The sequence below is a fragment of the Vombatus ursinus genome, unplaced genomic scaffold (genome assembly GCF_900497805.2).
Source record: "Vombatus ursinus unplaced genomic scaffold, bare-nosed wombat genome assembly UNPS02014807.1, whole genome shotgun sequence".
NCBI classification, from domain to species: domain Eukaryota; kingdom Metazoa; phylum Chordata; class Mammalia; order Diprotodontia; family Vombatidae; genus Vombatus; species Vombatus ursinus.
In genome coordinates this window covers 3,591,884-3,616,057 of record NW_020954585.1, presented here as the reverse complement: position 1 = coordinate 3,616,057, position 24,174 = coordinate 3,591,884, and the positions used below count along the sequence as shown (strand labels likewise).

The following is a 24,174-nucleotide window of genomic DNA, read 5'->3' as shown; positions in this document are numbered from 1 at the left end:
GATTTATGGAACTGCATAAACAGGAGGGGAAAACCAGTTTTTAAAAACTTAAATTTTTCCTTTTTGTGCCAGGATACTCAATTTTCAAATTAAAGTATATCAATGACAGCTTTTAAAAATAAAACCACCACCATACTTTTTTCTTTTTGCCAAGTGTATAAGGTTACTACTAAGATTTTTTTTATTTTTCCCTTTTAGGAGCAAAAGCACTAGAGATCCTGAGTAAGGAGCCCCTTACTCCAGGATCATGGGTAGTTTTTCACAGCTCCAGGGTGTCAATGTACTGTATATTAACTGGAAATAATGTCACATACTTATCTTGTAAGATAACAGAAGCTTTAGAGAACACAAAATTATTCCAATTAAGGAAATATGCACTATCTATAAATAAATATCTATTTTACAAGCTTGAATATTGGATAAATACAAAATTATCCCTCCATAAAAATGCACTTTATTTTCTTTAAAAGGTGTTTAAATAATGTTTTGTGCCACAAAAAAAAAAAACAAAAAACTAATACTGTCTGGAAACAAAGCCACTGATTGTTTCTGTTGTAGCAGATTTGCTGCAGTCTTTCTATGTTGGGTCATAATCATAATAACTCCACATCATCTTCATACTTATCCAAATCTATACCACCTGGAGGCAAAGGCCTTTCAAAGAAACGTCTTTTCTCCAACTGAAATTTGAATGCATTGGCCTTCTGATCTATAGGACTCAGTTCTACTTTGTGACCATCATTCCATTGGTTACCAGCTGCCTCTTCAGCCGCCAGAACATTATATTCTTCAGCAGCACATTTCTCTCAGTCAGAGAGCTCTTGGCCTCCACTTTCGGGACTCCTAATTACAGAAATCTGATCTTTCTGTTTGTGGTCAAAATATTTATTAATGTTGAAAAATGTATCAAAAATTTGCTAATTTATATTTCTTTAAATCACGAAAAGTAATCTTTCCTTCACATTTTGGTTTCATAAGATCTAACATCTGACAAAGACAATCTTCAAATGGTTAAGACTCAATAGCCATATTATCCAGTTTTGGGTCCTGTTCCTGATATAAATACTCCAGCTCATACATTGAGTATGTTCCATCTCCATCAAGGTCCTTGCAGCGGAACCAATATTCAATACTAGCTGGAGGTTTTTTGTTTGTTTGTTTGGTTGGTTTTTTTTTTTGTTTTGTTTTGTTTTGTTTTGTCTTCAGATATCAAAAACCAGACAAAATCACATAACTTATTTTCCCTTCTTTCTGAACCTTTTTGCCCCTTGTCACAGCTCCTGATAATATTCTTTCAATCATCCTACTGGACATAGGTCATACGTGGTCATTATGTCAGGCTAAGTCCTTTGGATCAATAAAGGGATCATGGTCAATGTCTAGTTCCCATAATTTATAACAAATGACATAAAAGTGTTCTGAAGAGAAGTACTCTGTCAACTGGTTAATATGAGCTTCCTTTTCCAATAATGTAACATTCTGCAAAAAACTGTTGTTTTTTTTGTCAGCTCAGTACAAGTGACTCTCCCAGACCAGGACCTATTTACTGTGTAAAAATTCTGTTGTATAACTGTGGTAATATATCAAGAATGAAATTCAGATGCTTCTTTTAAAAATGACAAACCAGGATGAGTATTCACTTCATTTTGTAAAAATGGAATGAAGTCTTCCTTCACCAAATAGTTACATCCAGGATTCATTAAAAAATGAATGAACTTTGCAGCATCATCAAGGTAATTCATAAACTTATGAATGGACATATATCCAGCTCACTTTCCCCCAGCACCATAAAACAATTGCCTTCACAGTAAAGCAGGCATCCATTGGCCTTTGCAACTTTACCCATATCTTCTTAAGTAGCTCTCTCATTTGGAAACTGAGAAAAAATTTTCTCTATCTTGGTAATTATAGCCTCTATATTCACTTTTTTCTTTTGACCATCCTCTAAGAAAATAAAATGTTGGAGTGCTTTGGCTCACTGATGATGGTAGAAGTTTCTCTTTTTTTGTTTGAATTACTCTTATCCCTATAGATCCATTGGTTCTTTGAACATGTGGCCCATTTCTGGTACCTACTTGAAGTACCTAAGGGGCAGTACAGTGGAAGCACAGGAAAGACTAGAGAGTGTCACCAAAAGAACCATCAGATTATCTAATATGTTTTGCTTGGAGTTAGTGATTTTAGTTGTCAAGAAATGCTCACTCTCCCCAACATCTCCACTATCAATTTCTATCCTTGCAGTATGTCTGATTTTTTTTTTTTTTTTGGCAAATGGGGTTAAGTGACTTGCCCAGGGTCACACAGCTAGTAAGCTTCAAGTGTTTGGTCTGAGGCCAGATTTGAACTCAGCTCCTCCTGTCTTCAGGGCCGGTGCTCTATCCACTGCGCCACCTAGCTGACCCTCCTGATTCTTTTCAAGCAGGCCTTGAGTGTCACTTGGGTGTTGGTCTCCAACACAGGAATAACTTGTCCACTTTAATGTTTAGGACAGACTGAATTTAGAAGACTTTTATATCCTTCCAGATATATGTGTATTGTTCCCTTTTGAACACATTCCTGATGATGGTAGGGTTCCAGAACTCCCAGCCCTCCTCCCCCATCTAATCCCTCTGTGTCAGTTCTCCCCCTCACGCCTCATTTGTATAAGATAATCACTCTTTTTACCTTTTCATAAATAGTTTTACTCTAGAATCATATCATGCTGAAGTCTACCCCAATCTTTCTTTCAAACTACCCAATTTCTAATAACTATTTTAGACATACATTTATGTTTCCTCATACAAAAAGCAAACAGTCTGTCTTTATTGAGTCTCTTGTAATTAGTCTTTGATATGCAGCATATATTTCTCTTGGATCATATATGTCAAATCTTCTATTAAGGTCAGGTTTTTTTTTTTAACAAAATCCTGAAAGTCTGGCAATTCACTGAATGTCCATTTTTTCCCATTCAGGATCATGCTTAACTTTTTTGGGTGTGATATTTTTGGCCACAACCCCAGTTCTTTTGCTCTTTGATATATAGTGTTTCAAGACCTGTGGTCTTTTACTATAGCCATTGCTAGGTCTTGTGTGATTCTAATTGTGGCAGCACCATATTTAAAATGTTTTTTTTTTTTCTTGTTGCTCATAATATTTTCTTCTTGAATTGAGGGTTTCAGAATGTAACTATGATATTCCTGTAAGTTTTCCTCATAGGATCTCTTTCAGATGGTAATTGGTGGATTTTTTCTGTATCTACTTTCCCCTCTTATTCTAATGCTTCAGTACAGTTTTCTTTAATTATTTCTTGTATTATTGTATCAAAATTCTTTTTTAATAGCAGTTTTCAGGTAGTCAGATTGTTCTTATGTTTCCTTTTCTTGTTCTATTCTCCAGATCAGTTGTTCTTTTTTCTCTTAGAAGATGTTTCACATTCTCTATTTTTTCATTCTTTATACTTTGTTTCATTATTTCTTGGTCTCTTATACCTTTACTGGCTTCACTTTGCCAAATTCTAATTTCCAAGGAGTCATTTTCTTCCTTAAGATTCTGGATCTCCTTTTTGAATTGGTTGACATTCTTTTCATAATCTTCTTGTTTTTCTTGGATTGTTCTTTTTAAAAAGAAAATTAAATCTCTCTCATCTGACTTTTAAAGTTCTTCTATGAATTCTTTTTGGGTAGGTGACAATTTTTTATTACTCTTTGGGGTAAGAGAGGCTTTTTTTTGCTTCAGTATCCTCCTCTGAAGATGAACCCCAGTCTTCTCTATTCCCATAGTAACTTTCTATAGTTAGATTCTTTCTCCTTTGCCTTTTCATATTTTTTTTTTATTTGTAGCAATTTGCTATTTGTAATTACTTCTAGTCCTGGGGCATGGGGGTTGATGCCTCTGGCCTGGGATCCTCTTTCAGTTCTCCTCTCTGGCCTGGAACCAAAACCAAGAACTCCACCCTCCTATAAGTGGCCACAGCCAGCCATGGTCCTGCCCCACTACTTCTGCACTCACTAGGGCCACATCTTGGCAGCACAGCTAGGCCTGGTGTCCGTTATCAACAGAGGTTCCCTGAATCTTCCCCAGCTCAGATGCCCAACTCTTCACACTGTCCAGGAGGTAAAAGTTTCTGTGGCTGGGGCCAAGGATACCTCCCAAGCTAGCTAGCCCCAGAGTTCACCACTTGCTGCTTCAGCAGAACTAGCCTGGAGGTCTTTACTCTTCATAGGGATGAAACCTCAGTCCTGGTTCTGGGATTTTTCTTTGGATCTTCTCCAATTATTCCAGGGGGACCACTGTTCTGCTCCAACTCTTATTCACTTTTACCACTCTACATTCACCCAGAAGTGCTATTTCATATTGTTTGTGGAAGAAATTTGGAGAGCATTGAATTTTCTGACCTACTCCACTGTCATCCCAGAATGCCATCCCCATCCAAATTCTTAAAGGAGAAGTTAGGTAAGTTACAGGTTCATTACAAGACAAGAGGTAGAGAACATCATGAAATATAAAATAGATATTTTAATTATATTAAATTTAAAAGCTTTTGCATAAGCAAAACCAATGTAACCAAGATGAGAAAGAAAATGGGAAGCTGGGAAATAATTTTTACAGCAAGTATCTCTGATAAAGGCTTCATTTCTCAAATATGTGGAGAACTGAGTCAGATTTATAAGAATACAAAGCATTTCCCAATTGATAAATGGTCAAAGGATGTGAACAGGCAGTTTTCAGGTGAAGAAATCAAAGCTATCTATAGGCATATGAAGAAGTGCTCTAAATCACTTTTGATTAGAAAAATGCAAATTAAAACAGCTCTGAGGTGCCACCTCACATCTATCGATTGGCTAATATGACCAAAAAGAAAAAGAAAATGATAAATGTTGGAGAAGATGAGGGAAAATTGGGATACTAATGCACAGTTGGTGGGGTTGTGAACTGATCCAACCATTCTGGAAGGCAATTTGGAACTAGGCCCAAAGGGCCATAAAACTGCATACCCTTTGATCCAGCAATACCACTACTAGGTCTTTATCCCAAAGAGATCATTAAAAAGGGAAAAGAACCTACATGTGCAAAAATATTTGTAGCAGCCTTTTTCATGGTGGCAAAATTTTGGAAATTGAGCGGATGCCTATCAGTTAGGGAATGGCTGAACAAGCTGTGGTATATGAATGTAATGAAATACTATTGTGCAATAAGAAATGATGAACAGATTTCAGAAAAACCTGGAAAGATTTATATGAACTGATATTGAATGAAATGAGCAGAACCAGAAAACATCGTACACAGTATCAGCAACGTTGTGTGATGATCAACTTTGAATGACTCAGCTCTTCTCAGTAACACAATGATCCAAGTCAAATACAAAGGACTCACAAAGGAAAAGGCTATTCATATCCAGATAAAAAATGGTGGATTCTGAATGCAGATCGAAGCCTAATTTTTCACTTCATTCTTTTTGTGTTTTTTTTCCCTTCTGATCTGTTTCTTCTTTTACAGCTATGACTAATACAGAAATGTTTTCCATGATAGCGTATGCATAACCTTTATCAAATTCCTACCATTTTCAGAAGAGTGGAGGGAAATGTCAAAATCTTGTAAAATTGAATGCTAAAAATTGTCTTGACATGTAATTGGGGAAGAGGCAATTGGGGTTAAGTGACTTGCCCAGGGTCACACAGCTAGTAAATGTCAAGTGTTTGGTCTGAGACCAGATTTGAACCTCCTCCTGACTCCAGGGCCGGTGCTCTATCCACTATGCCACCTAGCTACCCCATGCCCCCAGCCAGACTCCAGAGTATGTCACCACCGTAGGCCACCTCACAGTGCTAACATTGGCACTGATATCACTGAATTATTAAAATAATTTATAGTTCAAGTTTTCTACTTAAGTTTTATCCAAAGTGTTCTATTACTAAAGGGCTGTGTATTTATAAGGCAGGTGAGCCTTTTTAGGTGCTAGGATACAAAGAGAAGATTTAGTAGGAGTATTTGGACCTGACAGTTTGGTTGATACCAAAAGTGAATGGTCAGATCAGAATATGATGGACTGAGCAAAGTCCTCTTACTCTGGGTATTTCTGTTGTGAAGGAGATGAGAGAGCAGAATATTACAGAACAATGGCACGTGATAAGCTACTGACCAATAGGAAAATGTGGCTGGGTATAACTGAGTGTCATTTATAATAACAAATACCCTCAGAAGGATAAAAGTTAGTGGTTTTTATAAGATCTGTGATTGGCATTCTAACTTTCTTCTTGTGTGTGTGTATGTATGTGATAAGTCTAAAGAAGAGATCAGAAATCCTTAATGTGTCAATATGTCAGCTAACTTCTTTAGCTATTTTTTAGGCTTTAATGCTTTTTTTTTTTGGAGAGGGGAAGAAACTGAGCTACTAATATCAATCATTCAATCAATAAGCATTTATTAAGTGTCCATTGCTATATTGTCAGGCCCCAGGGAACAAAGACAAAAATGAAACCATTCTTTCCCTCAGAGAATTTATACCATCCCACTCACTACAGCAGCTTTTCCAAAATTTTTCATCTTTTCTCAAGCCCTTCCACAATTCCCCTTTACTCTCTCATCTGAGAACCTTACCTCATATTTCATTGAAAAAAATAGAAAATTGGCATAGAGCTCCCTCTTCTCCCCTCCTCCTCATCTCATCACCCAGATGACTCTATCACTATCTCAACCTTCACCCTAGTCTCACTTGAAGAGGTGAAACTTCACCTTGCCAAGGTAAATCTCTCTATTTGAAAGGTAAATACATTCCATCCCATCTCCTCCAGCAGACTGCCCCTCTATAATCCCAACTCTTGAATTTTTAATCTTCAGTCTCCTCCTGTCTACTGCTGCTTCCCTAATTTGTACAAATATGACTGTGTCTCTCCCATTCTCAACAAACCATCACTTGATCCATCCATCTTCATAGCTGTTGCCCTATATCTCTTCTGCCTTTGATAGTCAAACTCCTTTAGAAGGTCATCTACAATAGGTCCTTCCATTACACATTTTCTTTCTCCTTAACTCTTTGTCGTGTAGATTCCAACTTTATAGTTCCACTGAAACTGCTATCTCCAAAGTTACTAGTAATTTCTTAATTGCCAAAACTATGGCCTTTTCTCAGTCTTTATTGTTCTTGACATCTCTACAGTATTTAAATGATTGATCACCCTCTTCCTTCTTTGTGGTACTCTCTTTTCTCTAAGTTTCCATGACATTACTTTCTCCTGTATGACTCCTCCTTCTGTCCTTTTTGCTGCTTTTCATCCAGGTCACGCCTGCTAAGCATGAGCATTCCCTACAACTTTGTCCTGGGCCCTCTTCTTTTCATCCTCTATGTCATTTCATTTGGTGATCTCATCATCTCCCTTCATTCCGGTGATCATCTTTATGTAGATGACTATCAGATCCAATTGTCTAACCCTAACCTCTCTCCTCATCTTTAGTCTCATATAGACCTTGAAGACTTCATATGTTCAAATTGAACTCATTATCTTTCCTTCCACTCTGCCTAATTTCCCCCAGACAGTAAGTCAAGGACACCACCATCCTTTCAGTTACTCAGGATCAAAACCTGGGAATCACCTGTGACTCCTCACTCTCCCACTTGTCCCATATATAATCAGTGGTGAAGTCCTATTTCCTCCTTTGTAATATATCTCACATATGTTCCCTTCTCTCCTCTGAAACTTCCATCAACTGGTACAGGCCCTCATGAGCTCATGCCTAGACAATTGTAATAGCCAGTTATCAGAAGTATCTCTCCACTCCAATCCACCCTCCACTTTGACTTTTTTAAAATGTAAGTCTAATCCTATCAACCCTCTATTCACTAAATTCCACTCTCTCCCCGTTACCTCAAGGATCAAAGAGAAATCCTCTGACTTGCAGAGCACTTCATAACCTTGCCTCTTCCAACCTTTCTTGGCTTGTCCACTCCTTATTCCTTTTTACATACTCTTTTATTCAGTGACACTTGCGTCCTTTCTATACCTATATTTCTGTACATAGTGGCACAGTGGAGAATGCAGGGCCTGTTGTCAGGAAGACCTGAGTTGAAATCCAGTCTCAGACACTTACTATCTGTGTGACCCTGAGCAAGTCACCTAACACTGTTTGCCTCAGTTTCCTCATCAAAAAAATGAGCTAGAGAGGGAAATGTCAAACCACTCCAGTATCTCTGCCAAGAAAATCCTAAATGGCATCATGAAGAGTTAGAAATGACTGAAATATAACCAAATAACAATAAACATAGTTGTCACCATGTTGTTTCCCTGATTAGATTTTGAATTCCCTGAAACTTCGTATCCCTAGCTTTCTTTGCATCCCTAGCACTTAGCATAGTTGTTTCAAATGTAATTTCTATTTTAATCTTCTCCTAATGGGTTTAACTAGTAATATGCAGAAAAGCTGATCATTTATAAATTTAATTTATATCCTGCAACTTGGCTGAAGTTATTTTTTTACTTTTTAGTTGACTCTCTAGAATTCTCTAAACATACGATCTGCAAAAGAGATAGTTTTGTTTCTTCTTTGTCTATACTGAGTCCCTTGATTTCTTTTATTTTTTACTTTATTGCTATTGCCACTAAATATAGCAAATAGATTGCTATATCAAATAGTGGTCGCAGTGAATATTTTCACTTCATCTCCATCATATTGTAAAGGATTTGAGTTTATCCCAGTTACATATGGTGCTAGCTCTTGGATTTAGATAGATATGATTTTTCTATTAATTAATTAATTAATTTTAGTTTTCAACATTCATTTCCACAAGATTTTGAGTTCCAGATTTCCTTCCCATCTCTCCTCTCACCCAACCCCAAGACAGTGTGCATTCTGATTACTCCTTGCTCCGATCTGCCCTCTCTTCTATCACCCCCCCCACCACTTCTCTTATCCTCTTCCTTTCTATTTTCCTGTAGGGCAAGATAGAAATGCCCCATTGCCTGTATATCTTATTTCCCATTTGCATGTAAGAACAATTTTTAACACTCATTTTTAAAACTTTGAGTTCCAAATTCTCTTCCCTCCTCACCTCCGTAATTGAGAAGGCAAGCAATTTGATACAGGTTATACACGTGGAGTCATGCAAAACACTTCCATAAAGGTCATGTTGTGAAAGGCTATATTTCCCTCTATCCTATCCCACTCCCCTTTTATTCTATTCTTTCCTTTGACCCTGTCCCTCCTCAAAAGTATTTGCTTCTGATTACACCCTCTCCTAATATGCCCTCCCTTCATCATACTCCCTTCTCTTGTCCCCTTCCCCCCTACTTTCCTGTAGGGTAAGGTAGATTTCCATACCCAATTGAGTGTGTATGTTATTCCCTCTTTAAGCCACATCTAATGAGAGTAAAACTCACTCATTCCCTCTCACCTCCCTGCTCTTCCCCTCCACTGTAAAAGCTTTTTCTTGCCTCTTTTATGTGAGATAATTTACCCCATTCTTCCTCTCCCTTTATTCTCCCAGTATTTTTTATATATCATCCTTTCATATTCAACTCACCCTGTAGTCTCTGTCTATATCATATCATATCATATCATATCATATCATATCATATCATATCTATCTATCTATCTATCTATCTATCTATCTATCTATCTATCTATCTCTCTATCTATCTTCCTTCCAACTACCCTAATACAGAGAAAGGTCTCATGAGTTACAAATATTATCTTTCCATGCAGGAATGTGAACAGTTCAACTTTAATAAGTCCCTAATGATTTCTCTTTGCTGTTTACCTTTTTATACTTCTCTTGAGTCTTCTATTTAAAAGTCAAATTTCTATTCAACTCTGGTCTTTTCATCAAGAATGCTTGAAAGTCCTCTATTTCACTGAATATCCATTTTTTCCTCTGAAGCATTATGCTCAGTTTTGCTGGGTACGTGATTCTTGGTTGTAATCCTATCTCCTTTGACCTCCAAAATATCATATTCTAAGCCCTCTGGTCCCTTAATGTTGAAACTGTTAAATCTTGTGTTATCCTGATTGTGTTTCCACAATACTTGAATTCTTTTATGCTGCTTGGAATATTTTCTCCTTGACCTGGGAACTCTGGAATTTGACTATAATATTCCTGGGAGTTTTCCTTTTGGGGTCACTTTTAGGAGGTGATCAGTGGATTCTTTCAATTTTTATTGTGCCCTCTGGTTCTAGAATATCAGGGCAGTTTTCATAGATAATTTCTTGAAACATGATGGTTAGGCTCTTTTTTTGATCATGGCTTTCAGATAGTTGAATAATTTTTAAATTCTCTCTCCTGGTTCTATTTTCTAGGTCAGTTGTTTTTCCAATGAGATATTTCACATTCTCTTCTATTTTTTCATTCTTTTAGTTTTATTTTATTGTTTCTTGATTTCTCATAAAATCATTAGCTTCCATTTGCTCCATTCTAATTTTTTAAAGAATTATTTTCTTCAGTGAGCTTCTGGACCTCCTTTTACATTTGGCCAATTCTGCTTTTTAAGGCATTCTTCTCCTCATTAGCTTTTTGAACCTCTTTTACAGTTTGGATTAGCCTATTTTTGAGGTGTTCTTTTCTTTTTTTTTTTAGAAAAATTATTTTTATTTTGACATCTGAATAAGTGTTGACTCCTCAGGACATGGTCTTTGAAATCTTTTCCAACTTATTCATCAACTTATTGCACTGTGCCTTTCTCAAAAACATAGATACCATCCAAAAATTTTCTGATATCCTTGTTTTTGACTGTGGTGACCTGTTGAATCAGGGCAGCTGAGTTTGATACAAGTTCAATATCATTTCCTTCAAGAATTAAGTCATCTTTTTGGGCTTGAGAAACAGCACAAGCAACACCTGGTCTCAATGTGCACTCTTTGGATATATTTTTCACCCAAAAAATTTCTTATTTCAACAAGTGAGCCATTTTCTTGAATAACAACATTGATGGGAAGTGAGCATACACAGAGCTCATCTTGTAACAAAAACCCAGGGCAACGCCTTTGATCATGTTTTGTATGTGACTACAGATTGTTCATATGGTTGCAAGTTCTTTTCAATTTCTCCACCATTTGTCTGCCTGGAGCCTTTTTTCTTCTTTCCAAGGAGACTGAACTCAAGATTGATAAGGTTGAAATCCCTGTGGAGGATTCCTCTGAACCCCTTCACAATAATTGTCTGACTCTTAAGAGAGATGTCAACATTTTATGGGATGTCGAAGGTCTGGTTGCTTAGAATGGCCTTCATTCTGGTAGTGAATGGGCCAAAGAGAGTAAGGTGTCATTTTCTTCAGTATTTTTTTGAGTCACCTTTAGCAAGCTGTTGACTCATTTTTCATGATTTTCTTGCATCACTTTCATTTTTCTTCCCAATTTTTCCTCTACTTTTCTCACTTGTTTCTCGAAATCCTTTTTGAGCTCTTCCATGCCTAGGACTGTTTCTTATTTTTCTTGGAAGCTTTGGATGTGGGAGCTTTGACTTTGTTGTCTTCTTCTGGTTGTATGTTTTGATCTTCTTTGTCACTCAAGTAAGATTCTATGTCTCAGTATTTTCTCACTGTTTGCTCATTTTCCCAGCCAATTACTTGACTTTTAAACTTTTCATTAAGGTAGGGCTCTGCTTCCAGTGTGGAGGGTGTTTGGTCTCAAGTTTCAGGGGTTTTGTGTAGCTATTTTCTTTTTCTTTTTTTTTAAGGCAATTGGGGTTAAGTGACTTGCCCAGGATCACACAGCTAGTAAGTGTCAAGTGTTGGTATGAGGCCGGATTTGAACTCAGGTACTCCTGACTTCAGGGCCAGTGCTCTATCCACTACACCACCTAGCTGCCCCTTTTGTGTAGCTATTTTCAATGATACTTCTAGGGACCTGTAAATTTTCATTTCTTCCAAGGTGGTACAATTAAAGGAGAGGTGTTTACTCCTCTCCTGACTTGTGTTCTGGTCTGTTAGTGACCACAAGCACTCTTTTCTGCCTCGGAACTGTGAGGAGAATTCCCTCTCCACCACTGCCACAAGCTTTGCTATGCCAGTGTTCCTCCTCACCCCAGGACCAACACCCTGGACTACAACTGAGATCCAAGCATGGGCAAAGCAAGAGAATCCTGCCTCAGTACCCCAAATTCTCCTTTGACCAATTGATCTCTCTACTTTCTGTGGGCCAAGAGCTCCAAAAGCAGCCACTGCTGCTGCCTCTGCCGCCTCTGCCACTGCTGTCTTACCCACAGCCCTGGGACAGGGCCAGACAGTGCTCCTCTTTCACCCAGGTCTGACAGACCTTTCCTACTGATCTTCTAAGTTGTCTTTGTCATTTGTGGGTTGAGAAGTCTGGAAACTGCCACAGCTGCCAGTGATTCAGTCTCCTGAGGTCTGCTTTGAGTTTACTGGGGCCCAGTCTGTGCTGGTGCATTTTGTGCTGGACTGTGCTCCTCTCTCAGACTGGTGCAACAGACCTTTCCTGTCAATCTTCCAGCTTGTCTTAGGTTGGAAATTTGTTTTGCTCTATCATTTTGTGGGTTCTGCTGCTCTAAAAAAATTTTAGAGTCATTTTTACAGGTATTTGAAGGGCTTTGGGGGAGAACTCAAGCTAGTCTCTGCTTTTATTCTGCCATCTTGGCTCTGCCCCTAGATAGATGCTATTTACCAGATTAAGGAAACGTCCACTCATTCTTATGTTTTCTAGTGGCTTTTTTTTGTTATTGTTAACAAAAAAGGCTATTACATTTTGTTAAAAGCTATTGATATAATCATGTGTTTTTCTTATTAATGTGGTCTTTATGTTCATAGTTTTCTTAATGTTGAACCAAACTTGCATAACTGGTACAAAACCAATCTGGTCATAATGTATAATCTTTGTGTTGTATTGCTATAGTTTCTTTGCTAAAATCTTATTTTAAAATGTTGCACTAAACTTAGGAGAGCAAGGAATAGTTTTCCTGTCAGATCCATGGAGAAGGGAAGAATTTATCACCAAATAAGAGATTGAAGCATACTGTTTTCACTTTTTGTTTTGTTATGTTTTTCTTTCTCATGGTTTTTCCCCTTTGTTCTGATCGTTAATTTATTCTGATTCAAAATGGACAGTTTTGATTACATTAAATAAAAAAAGGATTTGCACAAACAAAACCAATGCAAACACAATTAGAAGGAAAGCAGAAAGTTGGGAAACAGTTATTATAGACAATGTTTCTGATAAAGGCCTCATTTCTCAAATATATAGAGAACTGAGTCAAATTTATAGGAATACCAGTCATTCCCTAATTGATAAATGGTCAAAGGATATGACCAGGCAGTTTTCAGATGAAGACATTAAAGCTCTCTGTAATCATATGAACAAATACTCTAAATTGTTATTGATTAGAGAAATGCAAATTAAAACAACTCTGAGGTACCACCTCACACTTTTCAGTTTGGCTAATATGACAGAAAAAGAAAATAATAAATGTTGGAGAAGATGCAGAAAAATTGGGATACTGATGCCTTATTGGTAGAGATGTGAACGGCTCCAACCATTCTGGAAAGCAATTTGGAACTAAGCCAAAAGGGCAATCAAACTGTATGCCCTTTGATCCAGCAATACCACTACTAGGTCTGTATCCCAAAAAGATCATAAAAAGAGGAAAGGAATCACATGTACAAAAATATCTATAGCGGTTCTTTTTGTGGTGGCAAAGAATCAGAAACTGAGGGGAATATCCATCAACTGGGGAGTGGCTGGACAAGTTGTGGTATATGAATGTAATAGACACTATTTTGCTACAAGAAATGATGAGCAGGTAGACTTCAGAAAAATCTGGAAAGACTTATATGAACTGATGCTGAGTGAAGTGAACAGAACCAGGAGAACATTGTACACAGTAACAGCAACATTATGTGATGATCAACTATGATAGAACTACCTTTACTGAGCAATACAGTGATCCAAGAGAACTCCAAGACTCATGCTAGAAAATGCTATTCACCTTCAGAAAAAGGACTATGGAGTCTGAATGCAGATTGAAGTATACTGTTTTCACTTTTTGTTTTGTTTTGTTTTCTTATGATTTTTCTCTTTTGTTCTGATTCTTCTTTCACAACATGACTAATGTGGAAATATGTTTAACATAATTGTACATGTACAGATTGTTTGCTATCTTAACAAAAGGGGAGGGGAAGGAGAGAGGCAAAAAACTTTGGAACTCAAAATCTTATAAAAATAAATGTTGAAAACTATGTTTACATGTAATTGGGAAAAGTAAAATACTATTAAGTGGGAAAAATAACCACAATCAAACACAAAAAAATTGTACCAATATTCATTAGGGACATCATTCAATAGTTTTATTTCTTTGTTTCCACATTCCCTGGTTTAGTTATCAAAGTGTGGGAGAGAAGAGGTATTTGACTGCTTACAAAACAGAAGGTCTACAGAGCTGTTGTGCTGACCTCATTATTGTATGTTTGTGAAATCTGTACAGTATACATGTGCCATGCTAGGAAACTGAAATGCTTCTATTTGAATTGTCTTAGTAAGATTCTGAAGATCATCTAGCAAGATAAGGTATCGGACACTCAGGTCCTTTCTCAAGCATTCAAACTCTATGCAACCCTGATGGGCTGGCCATGTTGTTTAATGTCAAAGGTGCCTTTGCTTAAAAAATTATCTTACTGAGAACTCACACAACACAGGTACTTATGTAGTGGTCAGAAGAAGTGATACAAGGACATTCTTAAGGTTTCTCTGAAGAACTTTGGAATCAAGTAGGTGATCAGAGACACTGGCAAAGGATTGCCTAGCAAGGCATGCCCGCATCAAGAAGGCCTTTTGCTCTATGAGCAAAACAGAATTGAAGTAGCTCAAAAGAAATCTGAAATGTGCAGATTTAGACATCTCCACTGCAAATGCTCATATGGACTATTTGTGCCTGACCTATGGTAGAGCCATCCAAGGTCATATTGGTCTGATTAGCTGCAACAGGACATGTTATACTTTGACTCCAATGCAGTGAAATCATTCTGATCCTCTGAAGGACAACAAGCAAACCAATCCACCAAAATGTCTACACTTATGGTAGATTGGGAGTGATAGTATTAGGAATGCTTTGATAGGCCCTGAAGGTATTTCAATTTTCTGCTGCTTTCTCCCTTTTTTCATTCCTTCCCCCCTTCACACCTCACCACAGCTTTATCTCATGCCTAGACATCTTTTACAACTTTCAGGAATTCAAAGATTTTTTTAAATACACAGCTAAATGGTATCTTCCTTCAAAAGGAGGAGGGTCAAAAGGACTGGGCTACAATATCAGATTTCACCATCAGGAACTACTAGATTATGCTTCCCATGCCAAATTCCTTCTTGTAGCTTTTGGGTTTTATAATGTACACAGAGTTTGTGTGCTTTGTGTCCACGTATCCACGAATCTAGATATGGCCCACAAGGAGGCAAGGATAGATATCTTGAGTGTCTCCTCCACCCTTCTCCCAGGGAGATTTTGATTCATGGCATGAGGAAATGTAGGCAAGAAATTGGAGTCAGAAGCTAGATCAAGAATGGAGAACCTGTGGCCTTGAGGCCACATGTGGCCTACTATATCCTTGTGTGTGGTCTTTTGACTGAGTCCAAGTTTTATTTGTTCTGTAAAACTTAGATTCATTCATAGGGCCTCACTTGAGGACCTAGAAGGCTACATGTGGCCTCAAGGCTGCAGATTCCTCACTCCTGGGCTAGACACTCTTCTCTCCTCAGGCAGAGGGGATACAGGGCTAGAAATATATCTATCTATATGCCTAAATATTTTTTAGTCTAGGGAAACTTTTTTTAGGTTCAAGCTAGTTCCTTATCACTATCCCTTAATGATGGAGTTCCCAGAACTATCTATGTAAGGCCTGACTCTCTTTCTGCCAAATGCCAGTTCCACAATGAACATATATAACAAATATCAGATAAACCCATTTATCCAAGTTAATGGCAAACAGAAATCAGAGAAGGTATGCAGATGAGAATACATAGCAAACAACACACAGAACAAATGAGCTTTCCCATTGGGAGCAAGATTATAAGTTTCTAGCATAGTAAATTGGGTATAGGGACATAATCGTGGTGCTGGCTCCTCTATACATGGACTTCTTCCCAAAATCATTCCTCCACTTTAGTACCTAGTGTGTACAACTCCAGATCTTCTGTCTCAAAGCTTTCTCATCCCCTCATCAACTCCACCTCTCACAAAGGGATACAACATTGAGCAATCAATCTCTACCAATGATAAGAGTCCTGTGTAAATGTACATTGAAGCGTGGGTTACAAATATGAATCAGTGTCCCATTTTTTTCCAGCAAATTAAAATTTTTACTCATAAAAGGGTACCTAAATAAACAACCATTACTTCTTTGGGCTGTTTGATAAGTAACCACTTTAACCATAGTTTATTATGATCTAGACCTCTAAATAGTAGGGCAGGAACAGGAGAGCTATAACTAACAGATTTTTTTCAAACCTGGAACAAGAGGGAAGATTGGAGGAGAAAGATCACCTGGAGGGAAGCTCCTGTGGAGAGGAAGCATGACTTGAGAGAAGGCCATTGATATTTTTAGGGGCTGCATGAAGCATGAGAAAAGTTCATTATGGAAACTCTGAATAGTGCTATTTTCATTTTCTGAATTTTCCAGCCACAAAGGTGGAGGAGAAGAGGACAAAATGTGTCCTGGGTCAAAGCCTCCATTAGGTACAACTGAAGATTTCTTGGAGGGGGAAGAATGTTTCCTTCATGGTGCTGTTGGTATCTTCTAAATTTTTTTTTCCAAGGGCATACTGATTATTAGGTGAGATTAAGTTAAGTTACCCTAAGTGGGTTAAAGATATGGAGGGATGAGAGCAGTGATTATTCATATCTAGTGGATCCCAGTTATAGAAGCCATGCTCTGGCTGCCTGGACAGCAAAGAGGGAAGTTTTTACCTGCCATACAAGTGACTGCTTATATTACTTACACTGCTTTTCAAGTAGCATCTGGACTAATCTCTAATATCCCAAATGACTCTTTTCTGATGCTTCAATGAGCTGTCTATTTGGTCAGATTTATCTTGGCTTCTTCTATATGGGCATGATTGAAGTGGGCACTGATAGTCTCAGCTCATGTGGTATTCCACCTAATGCCAGATGTTCAGTTGAGGCTGTAAGACACTGGTGTTGCCTGTCAAAATGGCTAGATGTCAGGGAACTGCAGAGGGGGAATAAGAGAAGATCATCACCCCACTGACAATTGAAAATCTGCAGAGTGTAATGATGAATGAGGCAATAAGGGATCGAAGGTCTCTTTAAAGCTCTGCCTCTAACTTGCTGTTTGATCTTGGGGAATTCAATTAAACTCTCTGGACTTCAATTTCTTAATCTATAAAATGCAAAAAGCTCAGCCTAAATTATTTTTTTAGAGCCCTATCCTTTTTTTTTTTTTTCCTCCCTGGGATTTCCTTTTTATAAATAAAAGATCACTTAAATGGCTAATTTTCCCTTTGCTTAAAACACACATTCCTCAAATTTAGTATCTCTGCACTAAAATCAGAGCATTAGATTCCATTCTGGGCCTCTATGCAAAATTCTTTGTTGTTTAAAAGCCACCTAAAACAGAAGAAGTAATTGAGCCTGGATGGGAAAGAACCTAAAATTTCTTAAATTTTAGGCTTCTTTAAGGTAGGAATTTGTTGACTGTATTCCCCTCTCAGCCTGATGCAACAGACCTTTCCTGTTGACCTTTCAGGTTGTCTTGGACTGGAAATTCATTTCACTTGGTCTTTTTGTGGGTTCTGCTGTTCTGGAATTTGTTTAGAGTTATTTTTACAGGTATTTGGAGGAGTTTGGGGAGAGTTCAAATGAGTTTCTTCTTTTACTCTATGCCATCTTGTCTCTGCCTGAACTATATTTTTGATTGCAGAATGAATGGGCAGATGTGATTTCTAAGAAATTATTAGTGGTATCTCAAAAAAAATTTTGGAGAGTGAGAGAGATTCTTCAGGATTGGAAAACAGCGAATATTCTTCTAATTTAAAAAAAGTGGAGATAATGTAGCCCGCAAACTACAGGGCATTCAGCTTGACTTAGATTCATGGGACAATACTAGAAGACTCAAATAAAGAGATGGTTAGTGAAAATCTACAAGGGAAAGTAGTATTTATAGAGACTCATCATGGCTTCATCAAGAACAGATCCTGAAAGTCTAAATTTATTTTATATTTTTTATAGATGGTATAGATTTTAGATTTTAGCTAGATTTTAGCAAAAGATTTGATCATGTGTTTTATACTAATTTTATCCAAAAGATGAGGATATGGGTTGAATTCTAATGTAGTTAGAATTTGAAACAAGTTAAATGGATAGACTCAAAAAGTATCCATCAGTGGATCACTGTCTAGTATGCAGGAGGCCTCCAGTGCAGTGCCCTAGGAATTTGTGCTTGGACCTATAATATTTCATATTTTTATCAGCAAAAATGACATGCTTATCACATTCACCAATGACAAAAAGCTGGGAGGTCTAGTTAAACCAATACAAGGCAAAGTCAGCATCCAAAAATATCTTTGCAGACTAGAGAATTGGTTTGAATCTAAGATGGCATTCAAAAGAGATAAATCTGGGTTCAAAAATCAACCATACAAATACAGGTAATAATTTGTCTGGAAAAAAATCCCGTATTTTTAATGCATTGCAATTTCAATATGAGGCAGCAGTGTGATGTAGCAGCCAAAAAAGCTAGTATAATGTTAGGCTACAATTAGAGAGGAATACCTTCCAGGAATAAAGAAGTGGTCACCCTCATCTAGACCTCATCTAGAGCATTGAGTTCATTTTTGGGCACCACAGTTTAAGGAAGATATTGATTGATAAATCAGAGAATATCCATAGAAGGGCAGTCAGAAAAGTAAAGAGCCTTGTATCCATGTCCAGTGAAGACAAGTGGAAATAACCGAGGGTTTTTAGTGTGGAGAAGAGTAGATTTAGACAGGACATGAGAGCTGTGTTCAAATATTTGAAGGGTTGTTGTAGTAAAGGGGCAGTACTTGTTCTGTTTGGCCCTAGAGAACAGAACCAGGAACAATGGGGAGAAGTTGGAAAATGGCAAATTTAGGCTTGATATTAAGAGAGATTTCTTCTTTTTTGATTCATTTTGTTTCAGTTCTAAATTCTTTCTCTTTCCTCTACCATTCCCATTGAGAAGACAAGAAAAATAAAACATTACAAATACATATAGTCACGTAAAACAAGTTAGTCATGTTCCAAAACAAGAATGACAACAAAAGAGAAAAAGAAAGTGGAAAAATATATTCAATTTGTCCATCAGTTCTCTATCTGGAGGCAGATAGTATGTTTTATCATGAGTCCTTTGGAATTGTGAAGGGTCATTGTGTTGATCAGAATCACCTAGTATTCAAAGTTGATTATCTTTACAAATAGCTGTTATTCTCTAGATTTTTTCTCTAAGTTCTGCTCACTTCAATTTGCATCATTTAATAAAGGTCTTCCCAGGTTTTTCTGAAACCATTCCCTTCATCATTTCTTACTGCACAAAAGTATTCATTACATTCATTTACCACAAACAATTCATCCATTCTTGAATTGATGGGCATCCCCTCAGTTTCCAATTCTTTGTTATTGCAAAAAGAGCTGCTTATAAATATTTTTGTACATATGGATCTTTTTCCTTTTTCTTTGATCTCTTTAGGGCATAGACCTAATAGCAGTATTATTGGGTCAAAGGATATGCTCATTTATAGTGTTCAATTATCTTTATCTAAGATAGGGTTACCTAAGTATTCTATTTCTTACTCTGTTCATCTGGGGAATTTATGTTTTTATAAATATTTATCTTTTATTTAGAATAATTGCTTCTTTATCTACTTCATTGACTGTGAATTCATTTTTCACATTTCATATAGGTAATTTGGCTTTATTCTTTCTTTTTAAAAATCAAATTAACTTATGTGTCTTTTATTTAAAAAAAACAGCTCCTGGTTTTATTTATTCATTTTTTTTTTAAATTTTGGCTTTGCTAATCTTTCCTTTGATCTCCAGAATTTCTATTTTGGTGTTAATTTAGGGTTTTTTAATTTGTTATTTTCCAGATTGTTTTAGTTGTATGCCCAACTCATTCAATCTGATCTTTTCTTTTTTTTTTATTTATGTAAGAATTTAGAGATTAACATTTTTCTCCTAAGTACTGATTTAGTTACATTCCCAAATTTTGGTATATTATCTCTTTGTTGTAATTATCTCTAGTGGGTAGAGCACTGGTCGATGGAGTCAGGAATATCTGAGTTCAAATACAGCCTCAGACACTTGACATTAGCTGTGTGACCCTGGGCAAGTCACTTAACCCCATTTGCCTAGCCAAAAAATAAAGTAATTATCTCTAGTGAAATTATTGATTGTTTTCATGATTTGTTTTTTGACCCACCTATTCTTTAAAATTAGGTTATTTATTTCCAATTATTATTTTTTTCTTTTGTGGCTTTTTTTTTAATTTTTAGGCAATTGGGGTTAAGTGACTTGCCCAGGGTCACACAGCTAGTAAGTGTCAAGTGTTTGGTCTGAGGCTGGATTTGAACTCAGGTCCTCCTGACTCCAAGGCTGTCCAATTAATTTTTAATCTATGCCTCAGAAGCCCTATTTCTGCTTTCCTGCATTTATTTGTGACATTTTTTTTGCCCCAATATGTTGTCAATTTTTGTGAAAGTGTCATGCACAGCTGAGAATATGTATACTCCTTTCTATTACCATTCAATATTCTCCAGAGAGCTATTATATCTATTTTTTCTAAAAGTCTATTTGTTTCCTTAACTTCTTCCTTATTTATTTTAAGGTTAGATTATCTAGGCCTGAGAGGGGAAATTAATGCCCTCCACTAATATAGTTTTTCTTCCTGTATATTTCCTCTTGCAACTCCTTTAACTTTTTCTTCAAGAATTTGAATGCTAGGCCATTTGGTGCATATATGTATAATGTTAATGTTAATTCATTATTTGTGGTACTTTTTAGCAAAATGTAGTCTTCTTCTCTTTTAATTAGGTCTCTTTTTAATTTTGCTTTATCTGAGATGATGATTTACTACCCTGCCTTTTTTACTTCATTTGAAGCATAATAGATTCTGCCCCAGTCTCGTATTTTAACTCTGTGCCTTTCTGTTTCAAATGTTTCTTGTAAACAACATATTGTTGGATTCCAATTTCTAATTTTGTCTGCTATCACCTTCCCTTTTATGGGTGAGTTCATTTCATTCACATTTACAATTCTGATTGCTAACTACATCTCTCCTCCATTCTATTCTTTTATACTTATCTTTCCATTTTTAACTTCTCCACTTCTCAAGAGTATGTTTTGCTTCTGACCACTGCTTCCCTTAACCTATCTGTGCTTTTATCTCCCCACCCCTTTTTTCTTAACTTCTTTGCTTCTTACTTCCCTGTTGGATAAGATGGATTTCTCTACCCAGCTGTATGTGTATGTTTATTTTTCCATTATTGAATCAATTCAGATGAGAGTGAGGTTCAAGTGTTGCCCAATCCCCCCACACCCACATTATATAAAGTTTTCCCTGCATGATCTATTAAATTTCCACATTTTTCCTCTCCCTTTCCCCTTGTCCCATTGCCTTTTGAGATCAATTCAATGTAGTATAATCACATTCAAGTCCTCCATCTAATTGGATTTGCTCTAAGACCCTTGGTGATGATAAAGTTCTGGGGGCGTTACATGTACTCTCTCCTTATGTACAAATATAATCTTTAATTCTTCTAAGATTTTTTTTCTTAATCTTATGTCCAATCTGCATTTTTTCTTTGATGTTTTGCATATAAATGCTTCTAAGTCATTGTCTTCTTCTGTGTTTGTGTCTTGAGTTTCCTGTCAGCATAGTAGCTCTTTATAGTCAGTTTCTTTTTCTTTCTTTCTTCTTCTTTTTTTTTTTTTTTGTTTTATTTGTTCATTCCTCCTGCCTACTTCTTGATTTTGGACTTTATGTTTGTATTTGGCTCTTCTCACTTCAGGGAGGGAGGCATGTCTGGACTGATTTTTTTGTCTTTTTATGTTCTTCATAAAAGTTTTCACAACTCAGTCCAGGGCCCTGGAAGTTTTCAATTCTTCCAAGGTGGTGTGATCTATGAAGAAGTTTGTCACTGCCTTCTTGGTCTGAGCTCTTCAAGCTCCTGACCCCTGTTTGGGTCTGTTGGATTATGTGTGGCTGAGTTTGAGTAGACTGTGCTGAACTCAGATACTGTTACCCTGTTGAGAAGTTCTGAAAGTTCAAAGTTATTGTACTCCTTGACTCTCTTTTGGTCTTCATTCCCGCCATGATTATTCCACTGCATGCTTGTGTTCAGGGCTAAAGGTTAGGACTGAGTCCCCTCTCTGCTCTTGGGCTAAGATTTTGGAACTTGTTTCTTGCTTCATACAAAGCAAGGGCCTTTCTCACTCACCACCGCTCCTCTCGACTCTGGAACTGTGACATGGTGCATTGGGTAACAAGTGACAGAGGTGCCAGATGGCTGTTCCTAGCACTGGTTCATGGGTCCCCTGAAATCTTTTTATTCCCCAGTGCTTCCCTCTGTAGTTAAATCTCAGTCCCCTTACTGTCCCTGGGCACTGATATACTTCCCACCTCTGCTGCTGCTGTTGTTGTTGCTGCTGCTGGGCTGCATGCCTGGCCGGTCCCTGCCAAGCTGCCCTGGGCTGGAAAAATAACCCACTCTGATTTTTTCATGGATTTTCCAATCAAAATTCTACCTGACACATTTTATAGGTTGTTGTGTTGGGTGAGTTGGGTAAAAATTCTGACTCTACACCATCTTGACATTGCCTGTCAAGATAAATTTCTCAACAATTGGAGCAGTCTAAAAGGGAATAGGCTATCTCAGGAAATAAAGAGTTTCCACCTTAATGAAGGTCTTCATGCAGACTTTTGGATATGTTAAAGTGAAAATTCCAGCTTATGGTGAGTCGGCCCATAAGGCTACTGAGATCCCTTCCAACTCTTTAATCTGGTGAATTCGTGATTCTGTTTCTACTGTGAAGAAAAAGTTTTGTACACAGATAAGTAGATAAAAATATGAATGCAAACTATGTGGGGATGAAGGTGGAGAGGAGATCATTAATAACAGGAGAAATCAAGAAACATCTTGGGGAAAAGGCGGTGCTTGAGCAAAATCTTGAAGGGAGCAAGTGCTTGCAAGAGGTAGAAGTAAGAAAGGAAAACATTCCAGGCACAAGGGACACTGCCTGTGCAAAATCATGGAGGCTGGAGGTAGAATGTCATGTTCAAATAATTGCAAATAGGCACATTTTATTGCCATGGAAAAATGTGCAAGGAGTATGAATGTGAAATTGGTTGGGAAACAGTTCAAACCAGATAGTGAATGGCTTTAAATGGCAAAGATAGGAGTTTGTCTTTTATTTGGGAATCTAGGAGGAGTCACTGGCACTTCCTAAGCAAAGGATTAACATAGTCATATATGTGCTTTAGAAGTATTAATTTTGGGGCAGCTAGGTGGTGTAGTGGATAGAGCTCTGGCCCTGGAGTCAGGAGGACCTGAGTTCAAATTTGGCCTCAGACACTTACTAGCTGTGTGACCCTGGACAATCCACTTAACTTTAATTGCTTAGATAGATAGATAGATAGATCGATAGATAGATGACTAAATAAGTAAATAAGAAATATGAATTTGGCAGCCATGTGGAGGATAGTTTAGAGATAGAAGAGACTGGGAAAAAATGCAATTTAGGAGGTTGTTACAATGAGTTACGTGAAAAAGAGGCCTCAACTGGGTTTTTGGATTTGCAAATGATGTACAAGTGGATGTGCAAGTGAAGAAAGTGGGGACATGTAAGACATGTCATGGGGGTAGAAGTGAGAAGACTTTAGAACTAATTGAATATGGCAGTGGTGAGAGAGGGCAAAGAAATGATAACCAAAGATTTGGAACTGAATGAGATTACAAAGAAATACAGAGAGACAGAGAGGTGGAAACAGAAGGAAAAACAGGGACAGAGACAGAGACAGAAAGACAGATAAAAAGAGAGAGACAAAAACAGACAGAAAGAGAAGATAAAAAATGATTAGGGAAGTATAAAATGTTTACATGTAAATAAACCTATTTACTTATTTTAGATTTACATTTCTCACTGATGGGAACATTTTACACCTGGAAGTTTCTGTGAAGCTGAAGCATCTTTTCCGCTGGGAAGATTTTCTCTTTTCTTCCCTACCCCAGACA

General features: G+C 37.2%; 1 pseudogene; it reads right to left on the bottom strand.

The window, feature by feature from the left end:
- Positions 1-593: 593 nt before the first annotated feature.
- The window catches only part of LOC114051986, a 102,601-nt pseudogene continuing 79,020 nt past the window's right edge, over positions 594-24,174 (bottom strand).